The 7180-nt window shown below is 39.8% G+C and overlaps 1 pseudogene; it reads left to right on the top strand.

The window, feature by feature from the left end:
• The first annotated feature begins 2578 nt into the window (after nt 1-2578).
• On the top strand, nt 2579-3000 carry LOC110336274 (annotated as a pseudogene).
• Nucleotides 3001-7180: the final 4180 nt, after the last annotated feature.

The raw sequence follows: 7180 nt of genomic DNA, 5'->3' as shown, positions 1-7180 counted from the left end.
AAAAAGTGAGTAAGGAAACAAATTTTTCCTCCTTCACTGATGCCTTGTTTGTCTCTATTCCTAGATAGTCAGTCTCTTTTCTATAGTCCTCTTTGGCATCTATTGCTTATTTATGTCATTGTGCCATTGCCTGTGACCCCTTTACTCAGTATCATGTCCACAAGTGATTTCGTTCTTTCATTCCAAAATGTATTGACTTGTGAGTCTTATGTCATTATTCTCAGATTAGTCATTCCTAGCCTGCTGAGTCACACTTCCCTCTTTTTTTTTTTTTTTTTTTTTTTTTTGGTTTTTCGAGACAGGGTTTCTCTATATAGCCCTGATAGCCCTGGCTGTCATGACTTCAAAGCAGGAACGTCAAAGCAGATCAGCAAAGTTGGAAAGGACTTCTCTCACACAGTCAATTTGATAATAATGACTTTCCCTTTGACCACCTCCTCCCCAGCCTCTTACAGGAGAAATAGGTATTTTAGCTCTCAGATTATAGTAGTTTGTTAAGTCAGCCTAGTAGAACAAAGGACCTGTATCATCACAATTGCCTCCTGTCTTAGTTATGGTTTTATTGCTGTGAACAGATACCATGACCAATGCAACTCCTATAAGGACAGCATTTAATTCGGGCTGGCTTACAGGTTCAGAGGTTCAGTCCATTATCACCATGGTGGGACCATGACAGCATCCAGGAAGTTATGGCGCAGAAGGAGCTGAGAGTTCTGCATCTTCATCTGGAGGCTGCTAGAAGAAATTTGACTTCCAGACAGCTAGGACAAGGATATAAAAGCCCAAGCCCACAGTAGCATACCCACTCCTATAAGACCACACCTCCAAGTGGTGTTACTCCCTGGGCCAAGTACATACAACCCATCACACATCCTAATAGAATAGCACCATTTTGTTCACCTTAGCCTGAGAGGCTTTAAGTATATGCATGGCAGTCACTCTATGAAACTTCCAGTGGTACTTGACTCTAGGACAAAGTGCTGACTATCGAATATTATTTAGGAAGGCATAAATAACTTGTCTACACATCTCACTGCCTTCTTCCTCTTGCATACCAGGTCCAAGTTTACTGCCTGCCTTCTTGAAAGTCCGCCTCTGCTCTCACACCTACTGTTGCCTCTCTGCAGCCCACTCATGATTAAATACTCTCATGCTCACCTGGATGACAACATAGGGAAGCTGTTCAAAGGATGAACTCTGAAGTTCTGACGTCTTTGACCTGAGTCAACTTGGTTGCTACTGTAGTTTATACTCTAAGTTTCCCATAAACGTTATAAACTGAGGGCTTGATCATCAGCCTGTGGTGCTTTGGGGAGGTGGGAAAACTTTTAGGGTGTAGGACCTAGGAAAAGAAAATTCGGTCAAGTTTGTGTCTTTGAACTAAATATGGAAAATTTGGCCCCTTCCTCTCTCTCTTGAATGTCTCTGCACTCATAAGGCTCTGCCACATCCTCCCACTATAATGTTCCATCTTTTACTGAGCTCCAAACAAGAAGACATAGTGATAACAGATTGAAATGTAAACATAATCTTGGAGGGTTGTTATAAAGATTAAGTTAGTTTTCATCTGTAATGTGCTTAGAGTAGTCCTGACCACATAGCAAGAGATGTAGTAATGTCTAATAAAGAGGATCTATTCCCAGAGTCTGTCTAGACACCACCTTCCCTGAAGTTTCGCTCAGCCTTGCTCTGAGTCTTCCACAGGTGTCCATCCTTCATGCTTCGAGAACACCCAGGACTTGTGTAGCATTCAGTTGATTTTGCACTGATGCTAATTATACCCTTCCCCAAATCCGCTCTTATAGCACTACTGGAAAGAGGATTGTGCCAATTGTGTTGACACATCCATGTTCTGTGCTTAACAAAGCACAAAGCCTATATCGCCCATCCAATATAAATCAATATGTCATGAGAGTAGTAATAATTTATGGGTAGCCATATATAATGTATAAACAATTTTTAAGATACTATTTTAACAATTACTAAGAAACGTTGTGACCAAACACATTAGGAATTACAAAATCTCCTAATGTGGCGAAATCTTAAGGCACTGCTAGCCTACTATGTTCTTTTGTCAGTAACTGAACATACAATAACCCAACCCAAATGGATTTTAAAAAGGTGAATATTTGCTGGGTCACATAACTGAAATACTGACAGATGGTTGACTTTAAGACTTAAACAAGGTTATTAGAACCCTACTGCTCTGGATCTCTAAATACTGCTTCTTGTCACAAAAGCCTCATTTTTGAGGGGAATGTTCCATCCTCAACAGCAAAAGATTCATAACCTTTCTGCTAAACAAGCTAAAAAATACATGTGATTCTCAATCTGTGGATTCAGTAAGCAACTGTTGGTCTGACAGACAGACAGACAGACCGACAGACAGACAGATGGTAGGTAAATAGATGACTGGTGGTAGCTTATAGAAGACAGATCCATGATAGCTAGATAGATAACAGAAAGCCGATAGATAAATGCGTGATAGAAAGGGGATGGCTAGATAAATATCTCCAGCTGAGTCACATTCTTGCACCATTTACTTAGGATCAGATGTTCCTATTGGGATGTCAAAAACATGAGGTTGGTTTCACCTGCTGCCACCTCCTTCTGCCACTCCTGCTGCCACTCCTGGTGCAGAGTGTATGCTCTTTCAGTACGGATCCGGTGCCTCTTTGGTGAAATGGCAGCTGAGGAGACTTCTATGATTACTGTGACCGACAAGAAACCTAAGAAAGGGGTCAAGATTGAGAATAACAATCATGTTAATTTGAAGATGGAAAGGCAAGATGGCTCTGGGGTGCAGTTTAAGATTAAGAGGCATACACCATTTAGTAAACTAACAAAACGCTATTGGGAATGGCAGGGATTGTCATGAGGCAGACCAGATTCTGGTTTGATGGGCAAGCAGTCAATGAAACAGGCACACCTGCACAACTGGAAATGGAGGATGAAGATACAATTGATATATTTCAGCAGCAGACAGGAGTTGTCTACTAAAAATGGAACCTGCTACTTTCCTCCAGAATTTTGTTATAGACCAAGAATACATTCTCAATTAGAACCCCAATTCGGTTCCACTATATCCTGACTACTACCCTATACTTTTCTCTATTCCTTCATTTCTCTGTTGCCATTTCTTTATTGTTCATAAAGTAACAGGAATATGTGTACAAGCATATTGTTCTTCTTTTCCCTTTTTCTTTTTGAAACTACTGGCCAGTATTCTGTTTTGGTTGACATCAGATGGAGATGGTCTGGTGGGGGAAGTACTGATTCAGTGAAAATATCCCCTTTTCTACTAGTAGCATGGTCATTCAGCTCTGATCTTTATATTCCAGAAATTTATTTTGTTCTCACTGTTTTAGCAAAAGAACACAACAACATAAAATCCTGCATTACTTGTTCAATTGGAAAATTTTAACTTTTTTCATTTATCATTGTAAAACCAAGGACAATTTTATAACATTTTGTATGTAACTGTTATATATTGGGAAATCTGGCTTTAAGTAGGGATATACTACTTTTGAACAATGATAGTTTTCTCTTCAAGTCAAGTGTCTTGTTGTTTAAATAAACTTCTTGTTTAAAAAAAGCAAGGTGGGAAATTGGGCATTACTGCCAGATAGATGAATATATGTTGGCTGTGTCAATTATCAAGGTATTATGCTTCATTCTAGATCCATTGTCCTTTCTCTACATATATGGTGCAGTCAAACCCTGTGAACATGTTGCATTATCTGGCTGGTTCAGAACTGGGTCTTATTGTTAAAATGCACTGGAGCCATATTCCAGAAGTTTTATTCCTACTTTGAGTGTGTCTCTCTCTCTCTCTCTCTCTCTCTCTCTCTCTCTCTCTCTCTCTCTCTCTCTCTCTCTGTACCTGTGCAGTTTCTTGCTTATAGAGGACTCAGGGACACTCATCCACCAGTAAATTTGATTCCTTAACACAGGTCTATGATTTCCTGGTAAACCTTGATAGATAGCTAAAGTTCAGCTGGGAATCAATGCAGCTAGTGAATTCCTACTAAAACCACATCCTTCCTTATCATGATACCTAAAACCCAGTCTGGGGCAAGCAGCTTTCCATGTTTGTTCTTTGGGGTAGTTTTCTTGTTAAGCCTTGGCATATTATCATGGTTCTCTTTTATTTGGACTTAGTATATACTCTTCTAAATTGGTAGTCAATAGTTCTTTACATTAAATATTATTCTATTCAAATTACTGCTGGGGAGTCTGTATCCTAATTAGATCTGCTCTACTACAGTGTTATGAAAAGTACCCGCTTTAGAGGCAAAAATACAGTATTTACAATGACATCTACTACATTAGAAGAACAGAAACAATACCCTTCACAATAGTCACAAATAATATAAGATATGTTTGTGTGACTCTACCCAAACAAGTGAAAGATCTGTATAACAAGAACTTCATGTCTCTGAAGAAAGAAATCAAAGACTCGGAAGATGGAAAGATCATTAGTGCTCATGGATTGGCAGGGTTAACATAGTAAAAAATGGCCATCTTGCTGAAAGCAATCTACAGATTCAATGCAATCCCCATCAAAATTCTAAATCAATTCTTCATAGAGTTAGAAAGAGCATTTTCAAATTCATTTGAAATAATAAAAAATCCTGGATATTAACAAGTATTCTCAACAATAAAAGAATTTCAGGGAAATCACCATCCCTGACCTCAAGCAGTATTACAGAGCAATAGTGATAAAAACTGTATGGTATTGGTACAGAAACAGGGAGGTAGATCAGTGGAATAGAATCGAAGACCCAGAAATGAACCCATGCACCTATGGTCACTTATCTTTGACAAAGGAGCTAGAACCATCCAGTGGAAAAAAGACAGCATTCCCAAAAAATGGTGCTGGCTCAACTGGCAGTTAGCATGTAGAAGAATGCAAATCAATCCATTCTTATCTCTTTGTACAAAGCTCAAGTCCAAGTGGATTAAGGACCTCCATATAAAACCAGATACAGTGAAACTAATGGAAGAGAAAGTGGGGAAAAATTTTGAGCACATGGGTGCAGAGGAAAATTTCCTGAACAGAATGCCAATGTCTTATGCACTAGTGTCAAGAATTGACAAGTGTGATATCATAAAATTGCAAAGCAAGTTGTAAGGTAAAGCACACTATCAACTTAGGGCGCAGAGTTGGCAGACACACCCATGGTCCCTAGAGGACTCTCCACATCATCTTAGGATCACTGGTGAACGGAACACAACATCGGTTCCAATCCAATGACAGGGGACCTGAGACAGCAGTAGGGAAGCAGAAAACCGGCCTGACCAGGGGTATAAGTCCCTTCCAGTCAGTGCCAGCACCCGGTTACCTAGGGCACAGAGTCAGCGAACACCCCCACAGTCCCCAGAGGACTCTCCACGTGATCTTAGGATCACAAAAGATCCAAAGATCAAAAAAGATCCTAAGATCACAAAAATCCAATTGCTACAGATCTGTGACAGCAGGAACAAGGACACCAGAGCCCTTCCTGACCAGAGGCTCAGGTTCCCTTTGATCAGTTCTGGATTACCTTGGTTTTGAACAGACCAGAAAGCAACATGGTCCTCAAAAGAGACACCACGTTCAGTCACCGCAACATGCCCAGGATCTTAGGACAACAGGATCCCAGGATAACAGGAGTTGGGTCACACCAGTATTTCAGGGCCTCAGGGGATTTTGACTGCCAAGAACTCTGACACACCCAAAATCTCAGGTTCACAGGAGCCTACAATCAAAGGATCACAGAGAAAGCTGGACTCCGAGGAGTTCCTGAATCAACTGGGATTATAGGAAGGACAGTCTCCAATCAGATATATTGAGGGCAGCAAGCACTTGAGATAAACAGAAGGCAGGAGGCAAGCTTAAGAACAGAAGCAACAGAAACCAAGGTTACTTGGAATATTCAGAACCAAACTCTCCCACCATAGCAAGTCCTGGATACACCATCACACCAGAAAAACAGGACATGGATCTAAAGTCACTTCTCATGATGATGACCGAGGACTTTAAGAGGGAAATACAGGAAAACACAGGTAAACAGCTTTAAGCCTTTAAAGAGGAAACACAAAAATCCTTAGAGAGTTACAGGAAAACACTACCAAACAGGTGATGGAATTGAACAAAACCATCCAGGATCTAAAAATGGAAGTAGAAACAATAAAGAAAACCCAAAGGGATACAACTCTGGAGATAGAAATCCTAGAAAAGAATCAGGAAACATAAATGCGAGCATCAGCAACAGAATACAAGANATGGAAGAGAGAATCTCAGGTGCAGAAGATTCCATAGGGAACATGAACACAACAATCAAAGAAAATGCAAAATGCAAAAAAGATCCTAACTCAAAACATTCAGAAAATCCAGGACACAATGAGAAGACCAAACCAAAGATAATAAGAGTAGATGAGAATGAAGATTTTCAAATTAAAGGGCCAGCAAATACCTTGAAAAAAATTATAGAAGAAGACTTCCCATACCTAAGGAAAGAGATGCCCATGAATATTCAAGATGCCTACAGAACTCCAAATAGACTGGACCAGAAAAGAAATTCCTCCCGACACATAATAATTAGAACAATACATGCACTAAATGAAGACAGAATATTAAAAGCAGTAAGGGAAAATGCCAAGTAACATCTAAAGGCAGGCCTATTAATAAGAATTACTCCAGACATCTCACCAGAGACTATGAAAGCCAGAAGATCCTGGACAGATGTGATACAGACCCTAAGAGAACACAAATGCCAGCCCAAGCTACTATACCCAGCAAAACTCTCAATTACCATAGATGGAGAAACCAAAGGATTCCATGACAAAACCAGATTCACACAAAATCTTTCTATGAATCCAGCCCTTCAAAGGATAATAACGGGAAAACACCATTACAAAGACAGTAACTACACCCTAGAAAAAGCAAGAAAGTAATTCTTCAACAAACCTAAAAGAAGACAGTGAGAGGAACAGAATCCCAACACTAACAACAAAAATAACAGGAAGCAGTAATTACTTTTCCTTAATATCTCTTAATATCAATGGACTCATTTCCCTAATAAAAAGACATAAACTAACAGACTGGCTACACAAACAGGACCCAAGAGTTTGCTGCCTACAGGAAACCCATTTCATGGAAAGAGACAGATAATACCTCAGAGTGAAAGGCTGGAAA

The sequence above is a fragment of the Mus pahari genome, chromosome 19 (genome assembly GCF_900095145.1).
Source record: "Mus pahari chromosome 19, PAHARI_EIJ_v1.1, whole genome shotgun sequence".
NCBI classification, from domain to species: Eukaryota; Metazoa; Chordata; class Mammalia; order Rodentia; family Muridae; genus Mus; species Mus pahari.
This window is presented reverse-complemented; position numbering and strand designations above follow the sequence as displayed.